Raw genomic sequence first — 19,267 nt, forward strand, 5'->3', positions numbered from 1 at the left:
TATTTGATGCTGATGACCCCATTTTTCAAATACCAGAAAAATATGATTTTGTGTCATTTTCCATTGCACATTACTGAACTTGAACTCAACCTTAATCATCTCCTCCTCCTCTTCCCACAATCATATGCTGACTGATGGTAAATTTATCCATGTCATTCAAGTTTGAGGGAGAGGGGATTTGAAAATTCTAAGATATTCAAGTCACCATATAAATTTTTCATAATATAAATTGATCTCTGACTGACATTGAATATTATAACATCAATTTCCTGCAACTAGAATTGTTTTTCCACCTTCGCAGGTACGCTTTGACTGTAAAATATTGTACAGTCCTCCACTTTTACAGATAAACTTGATACGTATGTTCCACATCAATTAATTTTTGGTGGTCTGATATGTTTTTTCTTTCCTATGATCCAGTGTAGTCCCTGGATTCTTTTCTATCAAAATTTCTATGGATTATTTAATAGAGAAAAATACTTGCTTTCAACTAACTTATGACTTTAATTTAAAAAATGAGTCGTTGTGTTCACTCAAGGATGTATCTCTCACATGGATGGTTTATTTCTCCCCCCTAGGCTGGAGATTTGGCTTAGAAATATACAAAGATAGAGATAAAATAGATATTATTATTGATAATAACTTTATCTAATATTTATTGAACATTTTCTAGATGGAAAGACTTTTGCTAAGTCCTAGGTTATTTCATTTATTCTTCACCACAATCTTATGAAGCAGGTACTCCTGGGATCTCTACTTTACAGATGAGGCAACTGAGGATGCCAAAGTGAGATTAACTTGGATGCCAGATACTTTGCTTATACTGCTCCTGAAGACACAGACACCTCTATCTTTCAAGAAATTCAATGACTTAAATGAATAAAAAAATCTTCATTATATTCAATTCCAAGTTGAAATGTATATCTATCTGCATGCTAACAGAATCATAGAATATCAAAGAGTGTCATACTGGGAGCTGAATATACAGTGATATAAACAGACAAAGTTTTTGCTCTCAGGGAGCTTGTATTTCAATGGGTGGACAACCTGGCAATAAATAGGTATATCCTATAATATCAGAAAGTGATAGAGCAGTAAAAAATAAAAGCAGTAAATACATTTATATATGTCATTTGCATATGCAATGAATGTGTCATTTAAGGATGACCAGTTTTCTGAGCACTTGCATTACATTTTGATAATTTTCTACACTGAGTTTTGACCTTTCCCAAAATGGAAAATAGAAAACTTACTTTCTCAGCCACGTTTCATCTAGGATGCAATGCAGGCAATATCTTGGATTCTGTAAAACAGATTTACTAACGTAAGATTTCAATATGGAATTGAACACCTTGAAGATATTTGTTTCATTCAGGACACTGAGTTTCTTGATAGATGTAGTAGTACACAGTCCAGGAGAACAGTACTGGCCATTTCTGGTATTTATTTCCCAAAAATATTGATGCAAGTGGGACCCCAGCATCATTGGTATGAGCTGCAGTGTTGGTGTAATGTGTGTTACTTAATATCCTATAACATTTATTTCTTCTTAAACTGCCTATAGTGAATTCTACTGTTTGCAACAAGGAACTATGGCTGATACACAGGGATAAATGTAATAGATTAGTCTTAAAAGGACCCTTAGAAAAGTTGATATATGTCAGAAAAGATATAAATGTAAGAGAGAAAAGCACAGAGAGATGAAACCAGGAGAAACAGTAAGTAGAAGTCCTGAAATAGGATTAACTTGATGTGTTTTTGTAGCAGGAAGAATATCAATATGGCTAAGAGAAGTGAGCCAGATGGAGAATTATAGGCCATGAGATCGGGCAGACAGTCATGAGGAGCCTTGACGATTATGACAAAGCATTTGGATTTTATAGTGAATGTAATAAGAAGTCAGTGTGTAGTTTTGAAAAGCAGTTTTATAATATGACTTACGTTTCAAAACTCCACTCTGACTGCTGTGCAGTACTTATAATAGAGAAGCCAGAGTAGAAGTGAGAAACACAGAGGTCTAGGAGAGGGAAGACTGTGACTTAGATACTAAGTTGGAAATAGTGGAGGTCATAGGAATAGGTTAGACTCTACAAATATGTTGAAAATAGAGGTATCACTTTTGTTTGTATATTGGATGTGCATCGTGAGAGAAAGCAATTGGGTGAATTATGGTTATTTACTACGAGTGAAACAGCTAGAGATGTTTTGTTTTGTTAACATGGGGATGGAGAAATGAAAAGTTCAGTTTTGAAATTACCCATTAGACATCTAAATGAGGATTTCAAGTAGGCAATTTTCTATGGCTGTGGGGAATTCAGAGGGAAAATACTGAATTAGAGACATAAATGTCAGAGTCAACTGGACATAGGTGATATTAAAATTTTTTGGATATGAGATGACGTCTAAGTACTAAATGGGGAGAGGGAATGCAAGGGGACCATATACTGTACTAAGCTAGGGGATGCTCTAACTTTAGATGTTGGGAGCATAGGAGGAGTAAGAAACAGACTGGGAAAGAGTGGCCAATGAGATGAGATGAAAATTCAGGACAGTCTTATTTCCCACGTTCCAAGTGAAGAGAGCATTTCTAGAAAGATCGTGGCACCAACATGTGAAATGCTGCTGATCACTGGAATAAGAGGAAGCCTGAGAACGGACCATTAGTATTTGGCCAAAAGAGGTCACCAAGAAGCCAGGTCAAGGCAAGCTTGAGAATATCTGATTCAACTGAAATGAGAAGCAATAAAAACCTTCCTCTTGGTAGGGGTGTGGGAAGACCAGGGGATAAAGAAGTGGACATGTGGAGGAGAGTCCACTGGTTTTCTGAACAAAAGAACAGAGAATTGGGTTATTTTGAAAGCACAAAGTTTAGGAAGGATTTTCCTTCCTTTCTTTCTTTCTTATTTTCTTCTTTGCCATGTTTACATCGACAGAGACATCTATTAATGAAGAAATATATGATTTTGCCAACTTCAAAAATTTTTATTTTATTTATTTTACCTACCATTACCCAAGGGTTCACTGAAACACAAATCAAATGGTAAATATATTGAAAGTAATTTACCAAATCTTACCAAAATTACTCAGGTTGTTAAAAATGGTTTTAGAGTAGACAAACAATTTTAAAGGGCTGAATGTTACTTGAAAGAAATATTTCCTTTCATTTTATCAAAAAAATGTTTTGCTTTATATCCTAAAAGGCTACAGAATAAAGCATGGCCATAAATACTTCAGTTAAGAATATCTAAACTTTATTGCTAAAATAACACTTACAGTATTTAGAAAATAATGTAGAAAAAAACAAAAGCCAAGAGAAAACCAGGAAATTGTGATATTCCCAAATTAATAATAAAGCAGTCTTCAAAGGCTTTTACTTTGGCCCTACTAGATAAATTTGGGAATATGCTAAGCGCTATAGGAGACACTCAGAAGTATGAGGCATGGTTCTACACATCAGACAACATACAGATAGAGTTGGGAAGATAAGGAGTATGAATAAGAAGATAATATTGCAAAGCAGTAAATAAGTGGGCAGTGTAGACAGTAAGTGCCACAAAGTTCAGGACAAAAACAACAAACAACAACAAAACAACTATGAGCTAGAATCACTGGTTAAGTCTTCTGTAAGGGCAGTAAATGAAAAGCATGTGTAGCATCTGGAAAGGCAAATAAAATGGGAAAGAACATTCCCAGAAAAGAGAAGAAAATTTTAGAGTAATTTGTTAACAAGTTAATTAAAAATATTCTCCTTGACTCCTATTGTGTTATATGTTTAACAGCAGGAATACCAAAATAATGAAAAAAAAAAAGAAAAGAAAAACAAACAAACAAACAAAAACAAGGGCTTCCCTGGTGGCGCAGTGGTTGAGAGTCCGCCTGCTGATGCAGGGGATGCAGGTTCGTGCCCCGGTCCGGGAAGATCCCACATGCCGCGGAGCGGCTGGGCCCGTGAGCCATGGCCGCTGAGCCTGCGCGTCCGGAGCCTGTGCTCTGCAACGGGAGAGGCCCGCGTACCGCAAAAACAAAAAACAAAAAGACAAAAATAATGATGCTCACACCCAATAGAGTGACTATAATAAAAAAGACAGAAAATTACGGGTGTTGTTGAGGACGTGGAGAAAATGGAACCCTCCACACATTGCTGGTGGGAATGTAAAATATTGTAATCACTTTGAAAAAACACCTAGTATCTACTTAATGCACTGTGGTCTCCTAAATGAGAAGGAAATCCAAAAGGGAGGGGATATATGTATATGTATGGCTGATTCATTTTGCTGTGCAGTAGAGGCTAACACAACATTGTAAAGCAACAATACTCCAATAAAAATTAATTTTAAAAAATCTAACAGTTACTCAAAAACATAGAGTTGCTTTATCACCCAGCAATTCTACTCTTAGGTGAATTGAGACAGATGTCTACACAAACTTATACACATATGTTCATAGCAGCATTATTTATTGTAGCCAAAAAAGAGAGATAACCCAAACCTCCATTAACTGATGAATGGATAAACAAAATGTAGTATACATACACAAGTAAATATTATTCAGCCTAAGAAAAGAATGAAGTACTGGTACATGCTACAGCAGGAGTGAACCTCGAAAACATTATGCTAAGTTTTCCAAAAGAAAGAAGCAGCCAAAGGTCACATATTGTATGAGTCCATTTATAGGAAATATACAGAACAGGCAAATCCACAGTGACAAAAAGTAGATTAGTTTTTGCTAGGGGTTCAGGGGAGAATGGGGACTTACTGCTAACGGGCTGGGGTTTCTTTATGGGATGATGAAAATGTTCTGGAAATAGATAACGGTGGTGGTTGTACAACCTTGTGAATATACTAAAACCCACTGAACTGTAGACTTCAGAAGTGTGAATTTTATAGCATGTGAATTATATCTTAATTTCTTAAGTGGGAGACATTACAAAGTCATAAAAAAAGATGAAGACATTCTGCATGTCTTTGTGTGTTTGGGAGTCACATAGGAGCAGAAGTTGATGCAGAAGATGGGGAGATACTGAATAGACTAGGCTGACTAAGGAGGAGACGTAAATAAAGTTGGTAAGATGGGTTATGCCAATCAATACCAAGAATTAGAAAAGACTGAAAGAGCCACGTCAACTCAGTACAGGCTATGATATGTGAAGAAAACATTATTATGTGCACCCCGTTTAAGAGGTGAGGAAACTGAGACAGAAGTACCTGAGTAGTTTGCCTAAGATACAGCAAATAAGTGATAGTCAGTTGACCCCAGATTTGACTGATTCCAGACTCAACACCCATGACTATTCTTTCTTCCCTTGAATAATGACATTTTATCTTGATGACATTTCTGATATAAATAACTTTTAGAGTACCAAATTTTATTTCTTTCCCATTATAAGATGAAAAATTAAATTTGAGTTATATTTTCTTAGTACACTAGTTTCTTAGGAGCCAGCTGATTTTCACCAAGTGCAGAGAGACATGTCAAGTTTTTAGCATGATTTATTCTTTTTGAAGCTGAATAATTCTAATAGAGGATTGTATAGAACACTCCATTTTTCTTAGACTTTACCAAATATATCTAAGCAGGTATGAAATTATATCTATAATAGAGACACAAGCAAAGAGGGAAGTTGGGGCACTGGGAAGAGGATGCATATTTTTATAGTCCTAGTCAAGGTCATTTAAACCAAAGCATAATATTTGATGTTTTTTTCTGTCTTCAACCATAAATTGTTAAGGTGCCATTCAAGAAAGTCTCATTATTAAGATATTTTTGCCTTCTTTTGTTCTTTTATCTTTTAGTCATAATCATAGTGAAAACTTGCCTTAAAAATAGTAACTTTTCCGTAATTACTTATTTATTGATTGAGTCAACCTTCAAAATTATTTTCAAAGACAGTCTACAATGTTTGAAGCTCTGTGTCAGTTACTATGTTAGTTAGCATTTGAGTTGGATGCCCATCACTGGAAATTCTCATTAACTGTGAATTAAACTGGATAGAAGTTTACTTCTCTGTCTTACTCAGGAAGTCTGGATATGGTCAGCCTAGCATTGGAACGATAATCATGATGTCCGGGACCCAGGTGTGTCCATCCTAAAGTTTTGCCCTGCATGAATTTTGATTTCTCGTTATTTTCATGATAACAGGTGATTGTCAGATCTCCAGATAGTCCATCCAGCAGGAAGGAGGGAGAGGTAAAGAAAGATGCAAGTGCATTTCTTTCCTTTAAGATATTTTCTGGCAGTTAGGCACACAATTTCTGCTTACAACACACTGAACTTAGCCGCATGGCCGTGACTGACTGCAGGGAAAATGAGGATGTGTAGCCTTCATTCAGGGTGATACAGCTAAAAATAAGGTGTTCTATTACTATGGAAAAGAGGGAAATAAATATTTGCAGATGTTGCAGTTCAAATTCCCTGGGAAGCATAATCTGAGATGAAGATTATTTCCAAGGGAGTTTATTAGAGAGTGTTCCTGGGATCAACACTTTACAGAAGGTTGGGGAAGGGAATGGCTGTGGATAGAGGGAGAAGCTGAGCTGCTCTTCAGTCCCAACCAAGACTTAAGCCAATCCCACTCAGAGTTGTCCATAGTTGGAGTGAGGGGGAGTGGTCGGTCTTTATATGTCAATTTTGGTCATTCGCTGCAGGCTGTTGCTGGGAAGTGTGATATTGGGCAAGACAGTTCTCTTCAGCTGAGAACATTCCCAAAGAAGACTGACAGTTGAGGGCTGTCTTCCAGCAGCTGGGAGAAAATTCTCCATTCCTGAAAAGGGGCCTGGGTGGTACATCACAGCATCTACCATAGCAGACTGCTAGCAGTATCTGCGCTATGGAGGATAAAATAGGAAATACAAAACACATTTTGCCCTGGACAAATGAGGACCTTACCTTCCAGTTACACTCCAAAGAACTCTAACGTAAGGTTGGAAGGATTAAGTGTTTAAAGAGAAACACAAATGAAGAGGGATGGGTTTTCAGAGGGTAATTTTAATCCACTCATTTACAATTCTTATTAAGCACCTACTATATGTTAGATACCATGCTAGGCAATATGATAAAACAAATGAAGGTGACGTGTGTTCCTTTGCCATCGCGGAATTTAGTGACTCATTTGGGAGAACGACTGAAGACAAGTAAATAAGTGAAATAACAGCTAATTGTGACATGTGGTAGAAAGGAAATAAACAGTAAATGAATGACTAATTGTGAAATATATATTGAAGGAGATGCTCATAGGAAAGAGGGAACTACATAAGCTGAGGATTAATTTTGAGAAGGAAGCAGCCTCTGGAAGAACAGGAAGACAGATTTCTAAGCAAGGGGTCTAAAAAAAAGTTCAGTGACAAAGTGACAAGTTTGAGAACTAAGAGAGCACCTGCTTGACTGGGACACAGTAGCAAAGAAGAGAGTGGTGTGAGATGAGATTGGAGTGGTAACAAGATCATTCAGTGCCTGAGAATCTGGGTGATATTCTAGGCACAACGGAAGACGACGATTTAACACCCATGAAAGCATACATGATATGATTAACACTGTACATAAGTTACCTCTGGCTACAGTAGAGAAAGTGATATTTAGGGATTAAAAAGATTTCAGAAAACTTGACATTACTTTTGAGAACTGCTTTCAACAATTATTTAATAAACACATAAATACGCCACACTCTAGAGATACAGTGATGAGATAAAAAGACAAAATCTCTTGCCTCATGAAGTTTAATTCTCCATAAAGAGATTCTCCTTTCTATCTCTATCACTCTCTCTATGCACAAACACGAATTTATAATAATGAATGGATGAAAAGTAATCTCTGAATAACTCCCATAGCTCTTCATTTATTTATTTTTGCTTTTTTAAAAATGTCATTCTTTTACCTTGTATTAGAGTTATTTGGGATACAAACACACACTATCTCTATATATACTAAATTATGTATATATCCTACATGCTGTATGTGTATATTATGTATATATGTGTATATATTATGTATATGCGGTATAGATATTATATATAGTATATATATACTACATAGATGTTATTTATAATATGCTTATGTTAAATTATGCATTAATATAGAGTTTTCATGTTTTTTAAATATTTGAGTAAAAATATTTTTACTAGAATAATTTATAGTGTAATCTTAATTTTGTCATGTCCAATACTGTATATCAAACCCACAGGATATTCTCTGTTGAAATCACAAACTTGTGTTATGTTTTTATAAAAATAGTTTCATATTTTTATTTTAATAAATTATTATTTATTTATTTATGCATCCTTTGGCCATGCCACATGGCATGTGGGATTTTAGGTCCCTGGCCAGTCCCCCCTGCAGTGGAAGTTTGGAGTCAACCACTGGACCACCAGGGAAGCTCCAACAATTATTATTTTAAATATCTTCCTCTTTTTCAATTTTATGTGAAAATACGTGTCTAATCAAGAATAATTTCTTATTTTAAAATATAAGTTCAAGTCAAATGTTAGTGTCAAGGCAAAAATATTTTCCTTTACCTATGACTAATTATTATTTAATTCATTCTATTTGTGATAGATACCTATAAAGCAATTCAGAAGTTTTCTAGATTGACTCTAAATAGGATAGGTTAGTGGAATGTAGAGCTAAATGCAGGGCTCTTTTAGATGTTGTATTTTCATAAAATCTGTGAATGAATTTTGGATTATTTCATGAGAGATTTACGATACTTTGTTATGGTTCTACCTATTTCATAGTAGTCGGGTAGCTATTGGAATGCTTACATCACTAAAGAAAAAAGAACACGATTTGTTTTCTTTTCAAAAGGTATACACAATTTTTGGACAGGAAGCATGCAAATACTTGAACTATAAATGGAATTTAAATTAAAAAAAGAATGCTGTTCTAGTTGGTTTTTTTGTTTTCTGTTTTGTTTATTGCTAAATAGACTTTTCGTGTGTGTGTCTCAAAAGCAGAACATTGAAAACTCACTGGAATTTAGGTACACTTCCATCCATATGCCTTTAAACTTTCAAAAGTGTTTTAGACAGAGACCTACATGTGCTATAATCTGTAGACTTTTTCAACAGTAAAGCTCTTGGTTGGTGAAGCTCTCAGCTGATCAGAGAGAAAAAAATCTTCAAGGGATCAAAATATATATGGGAATGAACTCAAACTTATGTCAAAGCTTCGAGCTACAGAAGGGAACTACACATTATTTACTGATCAGCAATCATGTGCACGATTGGGCCTGAGAAATTCAAAAGACAACAAAGCACAGGGCCCTTCCCACAAGCTTGCAGAGGAAAATCTGTTTACTCAACAGAAGAAATGCTACAAATGCTGAAACAGAGGCAGAAGCTAAGCGTAAAGATTTTCAGGTGACTGAAACTTCTCCACACTCTAGAAAAATTCTGTCAGAGATGCAGACTCGCAAGAACTCATTCTCCATCCACTCTCTGGAGCTGCGTGAGAAACTATAGAATGCCTTAGCAAAGAATTAAAGCAGATTTTATCAGTGAGGTGTGGCTGACTGCGAAATGCTCTCAGTAATGCAACCCAGGTCTGCAGTAATGGTGCTAACAAAAAGCTAGAGCAGGTTACCCTAGCTTCCACCATTTTTTTTTCTTGTTTCCAAATCTGGTAGAACTAAGTCTAAATCTTAATAAATAAGATTTATACATTATGTCTGTTTTCAATATTGGCTTAAATATTATTAACAAAATATAATGCCATCAAGATTTTGGAGAAAACTCTCTTAGCCTTGCATTAGTAAGAACACTTTCATCGCAGTGGCTAAACCTCCAGGTTGGAGAACACTTTTTAGTAAGAGCCTTAGGCTCACATCGACGCTGAAAGGACAGGAGGCAGGCTGGGGGTCAGTGCCCTCAGGCACCTTCGTTGCTCCCTCTCTGGCCTTCTGTTGCTAGGCGCTCACAGAAAGAATAATGGCAGGGCTATTGTAAGGGCGTTTTTCCCCTTGCCCTGCTTAAGCTGCTGTTTCTCTGGTTCTGAAGATAAGTGACTATTTGGAAGCAGCCTACAAAGAGGCCAGCAGAGGTTTCCACATGCTTCCGTCTAGTTTCTATCCCTGGGCAAAGAATTTTAAGGTAAGAGCTACCAAGGATTTTTTCTCAATTAACATTCTGCTTGAAAGAATTTTTTTTAAACAGAAGTTTGCTACTGTTGCCTCCAATAAGATTACAGGTCTATTTTAAGTATTAATAGTGTTAGTATTTGTGGAACATATAATAAATTTATTTTTTAAAGCATTAATTTTCCTTTAAAATATGTGGCATTTATCATAATCCAGTAGGAGCTTGTGTAGAGAAACACTTTTTGGCAGAACTTAGCAATATATATGAAAACAACCTGAAAAATAGCATTTATGTTGAAAAGTGTTACCATGTTATTATTGCTTATGGCACAATTATTTAGCTATTTCTTTAACTGATAGACTAAATCAACTCCTAAATCAAAAGACTTTGTACTGTGAAACTGTTACTCTTTCGGACAATAGAATGTTGCGGCTTTAATTTTACAGATATTTTGATTGCTCTGGATATAGAAACCTTGGACAAGGACGTTTGGTGCATTTGCAAATTTGACTGCTTTCTTTTGTTTTGAAACCAAGCTCTGTGTTAACTATTTAAACCAGTTCTCTAATATAACAGAAATTGACCTCTGTGTGTCGACAAAAGCTAAGAATCTAACTTAATACATGAGATCAGGGTAACCTGGAAAGAGGGCAAAGCCTCAGAGTTAAAGGACCTGGGTTCAAATGGCGGTTCTGTCACTTTTCAGCTGCCCTGCCTTGGGCGGTTACTTGACTTCTTGGTAAAAATAGGGATTATGAGTCACATATCAGGGGGTGTGAGAGAAATAAAACAACACAGTTTATGTGCCACTTAAGATAATGCTTGGCACAGAGTCAGTGCGTACTAAGCTAACAATTATTATAATTATCAGAAGTTAAATCAGCGTTAATATTTCTACTGGCATAAGAAGGAAAACCAAAATTTATGTGTCCGACAAAAATGTATAAAACAGATGAACCACACAGAAGGCTTTCTGGTGCTTTGAGTAAGAATAATCCTTCCTTGAAGATCAAAGGAATTCACGAATAGGTGGGTCGAAGCTCTTACTTTGTCAAGAGTAGAGAGAATATAATGGAAATTAAGCATAGGGTTGATAAAATATAGCTCTGGTTTCTTGATATAGTAACATCCCAACTTTGACCAGTATATTACTTTACATTGTATAAAAAGTCTCATGTGCACTGACCCATGTAATCATCAGAAGGAGAATACAGATGAGATAACTGAAGCTTAGCAGGATCGAGGGACACGTCTAAGATCATACCAGCAGTCCATGACAGAGCAAGGATGAGAAAGAAGGTCTCAGGTTCAAACCTGAGATAATTTGCCATGCTGCCTTCTTTCTACACTGCACTGCCTATGGTTCTAAAAGAAATAGTTAAAGAATTTGGAGAGAAGGGGGTCCATGAAAATATGAGAAAAACTATGTGCTTTGTTAGGGTAGATGTTTTTGGAAGAGAGGTTTATCTACTGGGATTTAGGAGCAGAAGTACTGATAAACTTAAGGGAAAGTCATTTCTTGACTGCTTCAATGCAAATCCAGAGAGTCCCTTTGCCTATAGTCATAGGAATGTAGATTTATTTTTGATGTATTTGTGGGGAGGAAGGTGATCTCCACGTCTTACTCCTCCGCCATCTTGAATCACATTTCTGTAGAATGACCATAATTCTTTAATTCCTCTAAGATGGGAGGATATTATTGGCTTCTCATTTTTCTATTTTAAGTGAGTTTTGTCACGGTAAAAAACAACAACAACAAAAAAAAAACTGTTGGATTGCTAGTCAGCTACTTATTTTATATATATATAAAATAAATGACATATATATATATATATATATATATATATATATATATATATATATATATCATGGTTAGTTAGTTGGGAAAAGCACTTAAAATTTTTTCCAGTTTAATAAAATTAGAACAAATCTTCTAAGCTCTAAATTTTACTAAGATGGTTGTAAGAGGATGTGTATGAAGACAAAATTAGGTATAGAAGGATTACTGACTCCATTTTACAAACCCTGGATTTTAGTCCTGATTCTAACAGCAAAATTTTCTCAGTGTCCTACTGTATTTTTTCTTTCATGTTCTAGGCATACTAAATTTTTGGTAAATATCAATTCAGTTGAAGTTGACTTTTACCCTGAAGATCATCTCTGCTCTACAGATGAACGTAATATTAGATTTGTTGTATTTGATAAAGGAAAGATTGTACACTTAATATAAGAAAGTTCAACACACTGCTAAGAAGGGGCAAATGTTCTTGATTTCAAGCTTATTAAATTCTTTTTCTTGCACTTAAAAAAATTAATGTGTAAATTACATACACTTAAATTCACAGCTCTTAAGTGATTTGACAATTGTGCATAATCATTACTCACAACCCAAAGCAAAATGTAAAATATTTACATCATCTAAGAAAGATCTTTCATGTCCTTTTCCAATAAATCCTCCTACCCCCAGAAAAAACTACTGTTTGATTTCTACCACCATAAATTAGTGCTTCCTATTCTTGGATATCATATAGATAGAACTGTGTTCTCTACTATATGTTCTATCTCAGATCTCTCATTCAACATATTGATTTTGAGATTCATCCATGTTACTGCACATATCAGTACTTCATTCTTTTTTTGTTGCATAGTAATGTTCCACTGTATGGACATTCCAGTCTTCATCTATATCTTCTTCTCTTGATGGACATTTGGGTTGTTTCCAGTTTGGGGCTACTAATATGAATAAGGCTGCTCTGAATACTCTTGTAAAGATTTTTGTTTTTATTTCTCTCGGGTAAATATCTCAATGTAAAATTTCTCTATCAAGGGTGAGATATATATTTAAACTTTATAATTGTCTCACAGTTCTCCAAAATGGTAGTACCATTTCACACTTCTACTGGAAATATATGAGGGTTCTGATTGCTTTACCCCCTTCCAACATTGGGTGTTGTCTTTTTAAATTTCAGTTCTTCTAATGGTAGAATGGTATCTCATTATAGTTTTGTTTTGCTTCGCTCTGATAACAAAAAATGCTGGGTACCTTTGCATGTGTATATTAGCTATTTGTGTATCTTTTTTGTTATGTGTCTGTTCCAGGCTTTTGCCAACTTATTATTTGGATTATTTGTCTTTTTATTATTTACTTACAGGAATTCATTTTACATTCTGGATAGCTAATTTGTTCAAATATCTGAATTTCTACCATTTTTCTCCATTTTTCTACCTTTTTTTTGCCATGGGGTCATGATATAATAGCCTTTTACATAGTGTTCTTATTTAGTTATTTTTGTTTTCATGTCTGTGAAGGACATTAGTCTGTGCTTTTGTTTTTATTGAAGTATTTGGTTTTGTAATATTTTGTACTAGTGTTTTTCTGACCTCATGAATTGAGTTGGAATATATTACTTCATTTTTTTAAAGAGCTCATGAAGACATGATATTTCTTCTTTAAATGTTTGATAGAACCTACTAGTGAAACCATCTGGGCCTGGAGTTTTCTTTATTGGAAAGTTTATTATGAATGGGGATTTTTAGATTTTTTTATGATTCTATCAATTTTAGTAAGTTTTTTAAAAAAATAATATATCTTTTTCATTTAAATTGTCAAACATATGGGCATGTGGGTCTTCTGGAGAAAAATTCTTTTAGGTTTTGCCTATTGTAGATATCTTTATTTCTCCTTTACTTTTATGGATATTTTTACTAGATAGATATAAAATTCTAAATTAACTGGTTTTTTTCCTTTGAGTACTTCAAAGACGTCATTCCACTGTCTTCTCTCATTCATTGTATTTAATGAAAAGTCAACCATAATTGCTGTACCCTTTATGTAATTGTGACTTTTTAGAAAAATTATTGAGTGCTTTCAAAATGTTCTTTGGTATTTCAGAATTTTACCAACAGTATGTCCAGGCACAATTTCCTTCTCAGGGTTTTCTGAACTTCTTTAGTGTTTGGGTTAATGTGTTTCACCTATTTTGGAAAATTCTTATCTATTACCTTTTAAAATTTTATCTTTTTTCCTAATCTCTTTCTTTTCTTTTCTTTATTCCTATTATATCTATGTTATACCATATGAAAACGTTCCACAGATCTCAGGCACTGTTCCTTTCGTCTACACCTTTATCTCTTTTGTGTTTCAGTTTCGACAATTTATTTTTGACTTGTCTTCAAATTAGCCAGTTGTTTTCTCTGATATTTCCACAGTGCTATTAAGCTTACCAAATCAATTCTTTATTTCTGATATCATATTTTTTGTTTCTAGCATTTCCATTTTCTTTACAGTTTTTGTCTCTGCTCAAATTCCCTTTCAGACATGCTTCCCTCATTCTAGCCAAGTTAGGTTAAATTCTCTGTCAATACATCTAATATCTGAGCCTTCTCTGGGTTTTTTTCTACTGATGTTTTCTTTCTCGACTACGGGTCACATTTTCTCGTGTCTTCATTTGTCTCATAATTTTTGAGAGGCATTATGTGTAAAAGAACTGTAGTAAATAATATTTACCTCAGAGAAGGGCATACCTTTTCTCCTGTCAGGCCTCTAGCATGGAGGCTGATTCACACCAATTTGTAGTGAGCTCGGTTTCATCTAAACCAAGTTGTTGCATCTTTTATTAGTTTTAACTCACTATAGTTTTTAAATACTTTGAGAGTGTGATCAGTATTTTCCTTTCAACTAAGCTTAAGATCTGAGCAGAAACAAAGCTCCAGAGAGTTCTTTATTCTTTGCAATACAGAAAAAAGCTCTCTGAACTTTGTGTGTTATAAGACCTAAAATTAAGGTTTACTATCATATGCTGCCTTGACATGTGAAACCCCGAGGGCTTCATATGGCCTAACCACAAGTTCCCTTCCCCACTCTGCTCCAGCGGATAAGGTCCCCTGGCCAAATAATTCTTATCAAGGGGACCAGACACAGTTCCTGCTTGTCCCTGAGTAGTGGATTTCAGTTCTCTGCCAGCCTGTAGAATTACTCAAACAAGCCAATTGCATCCGCCAGGGAGAGCCGGGGGGGGGGCAACCTATACTCTTAATATTACACAGCCTGCCTCTCACAGCTCCTGGCTGTTTGCTCTGTTCTCAGGTGCAACCCCTGTGTCGCTCTGCATGGTGTGTGGTATCTTCCTTCCCAGCTCTGTGAGTATATATTCATCCAGTATCGGGTGTCATGTGTTCAGCCACCCCCATAACCTTAGGGTGGGCATTCCTTCCTCACCGGTGAAGAGGAGATGATTAAAACACTGTGGGAGATCTCCTACTTTACAGTAAAAAATCTATTTTTTTCATCTCTGATGAGTTATCTTTCTTCCCCAGAACCACCCCCTGGATTTCTACACTACGGAAGATATTTCTCCGACTTTTTGCCTTATCACCTACCTTTGGGGGACCATGGAAGTGTGCTCAGTGAAGACCTGGCAGGCCTCAAAGTTATTTTTTTTCTATTCTCTTGCCCTTTACCCAGCCTACAGAGGGTTATGGCAGTGACTTAGTGGAGACTAAGTTCTCCTCTGTTAGCCTTCTCTTGTCACTACCCCAGGGAAGGGATGGGGGCTGAGGCTGCTTCTACAAACCTTGTGAGTGCGGAAGCCTAAGCTCTCCATTCAGGCTCTGCAGGCAGGGACGGGGCAGCACCACAGTTCTTTCTGTGGTATTTTGTGCTAGTAGAGCAGTTATTGTCTAATAAGATTTCTGGCTTTCTAGGTTGACCGCTTTCTGGCCCTTTGGCTTTTCTTGGTTTTTTTATTGTTCGTGCCATTGGTGTTTCTAGTTTGCCAAATTCTCCAGCACTCAGTCTGGGAGGTATGAGGCAAAAAGAAAATCCAGAGAACCCAATGCTGTGTTGTTCCTTGGGTCTCCTAGCCAATCTGCCTTCTTTTCTTCACCTCAGAGTCTTATGTTTGTTTTACATATAGTGTCCAGGATTTTTAGATGTACTTAGCAGGAGGAATAGGGAAAAGTATGTCTATTCCATAGGTCCAGAAGCAGAAGTCACTAATGATAATCACTCAATGACCAGACATAACTTTCATGAAGGTAAAGAAAATGTTATTTCTAAAATGTGCAAAAGAAATTAGGCTTAAAGACTTTTTAAATTAACTTTATCAAGTGCATTGCTCTACTTAAATTGGAAATATAAAATAAGCAATAGTATAGTTTTGCATCCTACCAATATAAACATTTGCTTATGAAGGATATTTGGTCATCTTTTATCAATTTGTTCTTAATGTTCCTAATTATAGCGTTAAAATTTTTATGTTAGTACAAAATATGTTGTGTTTTTTCCTGACAAACTAATACATTTCTCTCATTTAATATTAAGAATTATATGACTCATTATACTTCCATATTCCCTTTTCTACCAGCCTACTTAGACCTAAATTTTACTCTTAATTTCAGTTTGTTGCACACCTGAGATTTTTCTGGCCTAACTACTTTGTTATTACCCTTTCTTATACAGCTCTTAGACTTTGCTCTATAGTCCTCTTGTGTCTGCAATGGTTTCAAAATAAACTGTTTCAAATATACTTTGAAAACAGATGAGGTAGAAAAAATGGGCTTTCTGAGTTTTACTTAGGAAGGACTTGCAAGAGGTAATCTGATTGAAAGGGTATTCTAGGAGACCTTTTGAAGCTGTATTCATAAAGGGAGTACTTGTGTTTATTTACATTGCTTTTTTTTTTTTCTTTTGTGTGGTTATGAGTTGGGGAAATAGATCCTCCTCTCTAACCCCTGACAGGTGCTACTACAGATATATAGAACTACATTCATAGTTTTATCCATTCATGTGTTTGATAAATATTTATTGAATGCCTACCAAACACTGTTCTAGATGCCGGGGATGTAGCAGTCTTATACTGTTCTGGAGGTTCCAATCTAGCAAATGAAAGGAGCATATTATCTGTGCTGTCAAGGATAAGGCAATGTCATCACTTACAATACTGCACAGGAATTGAAAAAGGCACCCAACCAAAGAGAATAAAAAGTAAAGATTAGACTAAAAGCAAACTTATAAACACAACACTTCCCCTCTAATTCCATAAATTTGAACAAATAGAAATCATAATGTTACTAGCATTATCTCACTATATGTTTTAGCTGTGAAATAAAAGCTAAATATTGAGTTAAAAACAATAGAGAAAATGAATTTAAGATAATTTGAAAATTATTTTCTCTAGATTTTTGTAAACTTAGATGTTTACTATTTCTTTTGGGGGCATATTTTCAGATGGTGGAAAGAACCAGAATTGGACATACATATCTATCGATTACCAGTGTGTTACCCTAGGAAGTTACTTAACTTCTTTGAGCCTGATTTTCCCTCAGTAAAATGAGAGTTGGATACTTACTTGGCATGATTAGGAGAATTAACTAATATGCCAAATTTAACTTATTTAGCACATTGCTGAGCTCATCAAAATCACATGTAAATCTGTTTCAGTCCTTCCCCCAGCCCTATTACCGTATGGTTATAACCCCCTTGGGTCCACATATAAATGTAACATGTTTTTAATACTTTCAACCAACATAAAATCGAAAAAAGCTTAGAGCACTGTTTTCTGCAATTATCTTCTGACAGTGACAGTTTATGGAGAAGGGGTGTAGTGAAGTATTATTTTAAAAGTTTCATACTATTTTAAGAAAATAATAATTTCTCATGTAAGAAAGAAAGAAGCTGCTAAGAAGTCCTAATAATCTAGTGGAAGTTATTCCTTACTCCCAATATTTTACAAAGGATAATAACTCTTGCAGCCATAAAAATGGCTTTAAATAATACGTGGCACCATCTACAAACCAGGAAATCCTTAATCTAAGATTCTCTTTTAACTCATTTGTACTTTTGTTTCAACTTCATAACATTTTTGTTTTTTCTTATGATTAGAAGACTAAAATAATAATGTATAATAAATTAAATAATAATACATTAGAGGGCTTCCCTGGTGGCGCAGTGGTTAAGAATCCACCTGCCAATGCAGGGGACACAGGTTCGAGCCCTGGTCTGGGAAGATCCCACATGCCGTGGAGCAACTAAGCCCATGCGCCACAACTGCTGAGCCTGCGCTCTAGAGCCCACGAGCCACAACTACCGAGCCCGTACACAACTGTTGAAGCCTGAGCAACTAGAGTCCGTGCTCTGCAACGAGAAGCCACTGCAATCAGAAGCCCGCGCGCCACAACGAAGAGTAGCCCCTGCTCGCCACAACTAGAGAAAGCCCGTGCTCAGCAACAAAGACCCAAAGCAGCCAAAAATAAATAAATTTATTTTAAAAAATAATAATAATACATAAGAAAAAGAAAACTGAAATAAACCCATTATACCATCACCTAGAGAGAACCACTTTTGCAATACGTATTCAATCTTTTGTTTATGGTACAATGAAAAATGACATAAAAACCTCCTGATAGCACATAATATAATGAGTTTCATAGTTTCTTTCTTATAAATTACTCAGTGGAAAAAAAGGCAATAGGGTAAAACATAATTTAATATAAAAAATTTAGCAGGCACAGGGATGTAGCAGAATGATGGGGTCCAGGTATACAAAAATCTGATGATATAGTTTAATCCAAGGATAGTATTTAGAGTAGTTAGAAAAATGATTGAGTATTCTTTAGGCAATAATCCCAGGAATATTATTTTTTAACTGTTATTTGATAGGTATTAAAAGCAGTTTCTCTGACAGTTTCTGAAGTACAGACATAAATTACGTCTCCAGTTAAGGGACGATCCATACATCTAAAACCATCAGATGAGCTGGGGACTCTCTGAGGAGTTATAGCACAGGATGGCTTAGTGAATTGATAATGAGATACAGAACCTTTAGGCTTTTGATTGCAAGGTCACTTGTAGGCTAGGATAAGAGTAACCAAGATCATTATTGGTCAATACCTTACGGGAGGAGGAATGAATTGCTTAGCTCAGTTCAGTTTTTATTACCATTTGAGAGCCATTTGTTATCACTTATAGATCCAATGAGTGACCCTTTACCACTCAAGTTCACTTGTCCTAAACAGGATCAAGATGTTTTTTTTCAAATCATAGAAGCAAAAACATCTACACGTGTCATTTTTCTGGTTGTTTCTTAAACTTTCAAGATGGTTTCTTCATCGACTTTTACTAAATCTAGGAAAATGGATTTAAAATTGTACACTAAACAGAAATACTTTACTTGGATTTTTCTAACTGTTATTCTGCTCTA

At 35.5% G+C, this 19,267-nt stretch overlaps 1 protein-coding gene across 1 annotated transcript in view; it reads left to right on the forward strand.

Moving 5' to 3' along the window:
- The first annotated feature begins 10,013 nt into the window (after positions 1-10,013).
- Positions 10,014-19,267, forward strand: part of MMRN1 (multimerin 1) — a 77,351-nt gene continuing 68,097 nt past the window's right edge. The window contains exons 1-2 of the mRNA XM_060011984.1: positions 10,014-10,079; positions 15,154-15,206. The gene's annotated coding sequence lies outside the window, so the exon portion shown is untranslated. The remainder of the gene's footprint in view (positions 10,080-15,153; positions 15,207-19,267) is intronic.

Source organism: Delphinus delphis, chromosome 5 (genome assembly GCF_949987515.2).
Source record: "Delphinus delphis chromosome 5, mDelDel1.2, whole genome shotgun sequence".
NCBI classification, from domain to species: Eukaryota; Metazoa; Chordata; class Mammalia; order Artiodactyla; family Delphinidae; genus Delphinus; species Delphinus delphis.